The 3,275-nt window shown below is 30.0% G+C and overlaps 1 long non-coding RNA gene across 1 annotated transcript; it reads left to right on the top strand.

Annotated features, from left to right (window-relative positions):
• The first annotated feature begins 36 nt into the window (after positions 1-36).
• On the top strand, positions 37-1,586 carry LOC124421098. The gene is made up of 3 exons (XR_006941513.1): positions 37-164; positions 230-377; positions 451-1,586. It is a non-coding gene; the product is annotated as an uncharacterized LOC124421098 (long non-coding RNA).
• Positions 1,587-3,275: the final 1,689 nt, after the last annotated feature.

Here is a 3,275-nt window from a genome sequence, read left to right as displayed (position 1 = left end):
AATTGACATAAGCTACCAATTTCCTTTTTCCTTCGACTTCTGGAGTGACAGCATCAAATGCTCGGGTAATAAAGTTATAATTTTAAATCTTAAAAATTTCCTTAAATCGCCGTGGAGCTTTATGAATTTTGTTTAAAATTATCCTTCTCAGGATCTAATCCATGGTAAATATCGAATATTTTTAGAGTTTTTTTAAACCATTTTTAAATTTAAATAAATCCCCTTTAAGGTAAATTTTTGACCAATATCGAGGATCACCAGAAACCCATTTTAGCCACACCTCGTGGACAGTTGCACACAATCGCCATACCTGTGGCATTGATGGAGTAAACCATCCTTATTAAGACCTCCATAGTTCTCGAAATTTTAGAGAGAAGGTAAGTGGAATCTCTAAAATTTTCATTATTAATAAAATCTAAAGATCTCCGAAATATTAAATGTTCATTTAAGCTCTTGGAACCGTTTTAACGCAACCCGTAAGGCACGTTTCCAAGAATCCTTCTCTGTAAGAAGAGTTTGTTTGGGGTATAAAAACATTCTATGAATGATCCCACCCAAATTGCCAAATTTTTTTGCTGAAATTGTCAATATTTCTACAATGGATGTGTAGAACAACGATTGAGCCTAGTAGAAGTAAATTTAAAGCCAACACCTGACCAAGACTGTGCCTAGCAGAAGATTACGCCACTACCTGTTAAAATTTCTTTTAGAGGATCATTATTGCAAGCCACCCCAGAGAATTTCACGTGTTTAAAGATATCGTCTCCTCCAGCAATTACGAAAAAAGTGTTTAAAACAGCCAAACCCAACGACCATCAAATTGTGTTCAAATATAATATAGTGTGATGAAGATTATTATAAGCCATCAATCGTTTAGTCCATGATGGACCGGTGGCATCAGTAATGTTTAAATATTATCTAGTTTAAAATAAATAGCAACAATCAATGTGCAAAAAGCTACAAAAACAAAACCTTTATTTACATCAAACACCAACAAGTTCAACACAAGTATAGAAAACACAAACAAAAAATAAGTAAAACAACAACATCTAAGTATCAATAATTATAATGAATTTTTAAAATATAGAATAGTTAAAAGTGGTTAAAATAGTATTAAAAGAAAAAGTCAAGGAAAGAGAAATACAAAATAAGAAAATAAAGAGCTAGAAAGTGAAATGTAAAGTTAAAAAGAAAAAAATCAATAGAAAAGACAGTGAAGTATAGTTAAAGAATCTGAGCAAAACAAAGTAAATGACATTGTGATTTAAAGGAATAAAAATGGGAAAACAACAAAAGATTAATAAATAAGAAAATACAGAAAACAAAGAAAACAAAGAAAAAAATTTTTGATATAAAAATGGAAAAAGAAGTCCCGAGATAGTGATGGAAAATGAAAAGAGAAAGAAGTGATAACTAAGAACTAAAGAAAAAGAACGGAGAAAAAAGAAGATTAGAATAGAATAAGTAAAATTATAAGTTACAAATTAGGTATGCATGTTATATTAATTTAAATTACATATAAGAAAAGGTGAATGAAATCAATTATTAAAAAAAATAAAAATTAACTTAAGATTAGTTTATGTGTATCTGTGTAAAAAAAATTTTTTTGATTCGAATTTCAATAATTATAACTATTAAATTAAATTTTAAGATACTTTCTTAAAGTTATAAATAAAATAAAAAAATAAAAATTAATTAAAGTTTTAATTAAATTTATAAAAAAAAAATACATATAAAACACAACACAAAAAAAATTACAACAAGTTACACATAAAACACTAAATTTAAAATAATATTACACTTTTATACCTCCTTACATTTAATACACAACAACACATATGAAAACACCACATTTTAAAACAAATCACACCTAAAACACATAATCACACCTAATACACAACAAAAATCGTGAAAGAGAGAAAAACAATTACACTCTATTTACACTAAGCTTTTATATAGGTACATCATTAATCCAACTTCATCACGTTCGAGGAGGCCTCATCGATCATCATGATAAAGTTTGGTGAGTTTTACTTTACATATATTTTTTATACCCTCCACCACCATCAGTGGTGATAGAGGGTATATATAACTTTGTCATTCCGTGTGTAACACCAAGAAATATTCATCTAAGACCCAACAAAGTATATATATTCTGGGTCCTTATCAAATTCTGAGTCGATCTAGCTATGTCCGTCTGTCCGTCTGTCCGTCTGTCTGTGTAAAACACGCTCACGATAAAACGAAGCAATAGAAGTTAACCAAATTCACCCAAAATGTTCTTCGTTTTCCTAAGTTGTTTGGCATTGAAAATGGGCAAAATCGGTTCACATCGGGAAAAGTTATAAATCAAAATTTGAAACAACCTCGAAAAAAATAGACATTTTTTACATTTTCTGATGTATTTTTCTCGAAAACTATGCAAGATAATTCCATAAAAATCGGCACACATCCGTTTCCACACAAGATCTTTATCTCTGCGCAAAATCGCCAGAATCGGTCAAAATTTCATATACCTCCCATACAAAAGTACAAATTCCCGGAAATTTGGTTTTTTGTTAATAACTTCCGTCCTAATGCCGATATCTTCACAAAATTTTATAAATTAAAATTTTATGACAATAGAATTTATACAAAGGAAAATTTTTTTGAATGGGTCCATAATTGGTCATAGCTCCCATACAAGGTCCCCTCCCGAAAATCACTTAAACGCGCATAACTCATTATTAAATTAAGATATCGATATAAAATTTGGTACAAGTATTGCTCTTATATACAGAAATATTACAATGAAAGGTTTTTTGGATCGGTCCATAATTGGTCATAGCTCCCATACAAGGTCCCCTCACGAAAATCAGTTAAACCCGCATATCTCATTACCAAATTAAGATATCGATATAAAGTTTGGTCCGAATATTTATCTTATATACAGGAATATTACAATGAAAGCTTTTTTTGGATCGGTCCATAATTGGTCATAGCTCCCATACAAGGTCCCCTCCCGAAAATCACCTAAACGCACATAATTCATTAGTAAATTAAGATATCCATATAAAATTTGTTGTAAGCATTGTTCTCACAGAAAGGAATACTACCACGAAATCTTTTTCCGATAGGCCCATAATTGGTCATAGCTCCCATATTAGTTCCCCTTCCGAAAAACACTCAAACACGTACAAATCATTACTTAATTAAGATATCCATATAAAATTTGGTACAAGTATTGATCATATACAAAAAATATTACTAAGAAATTTTTTCCATCGGTCTATAAC

Source organism: Lucilia cuprina, unplaced genomic scaffold (assembly GCF_022045245.1).
Source record: "Lucilia cuprina isolate Lc7/37 unplaced genomic scaffold, ASM2204524v1 Scaffold_1223, whole genome shotgun sequence".
Classification (NCBI taxonomy): domain Eukaryota; kingdom Metazoa; phylum Arthropoda; class Insecta; order Diptera; family Calliphoridae; genus Lucilia; species Lucilia cuprina.
The sequence above is the reverse complement of the archived record's forward strand: the minus strand, read 5'-3'. Positions and strand labels throughout refer to the sequence as shown.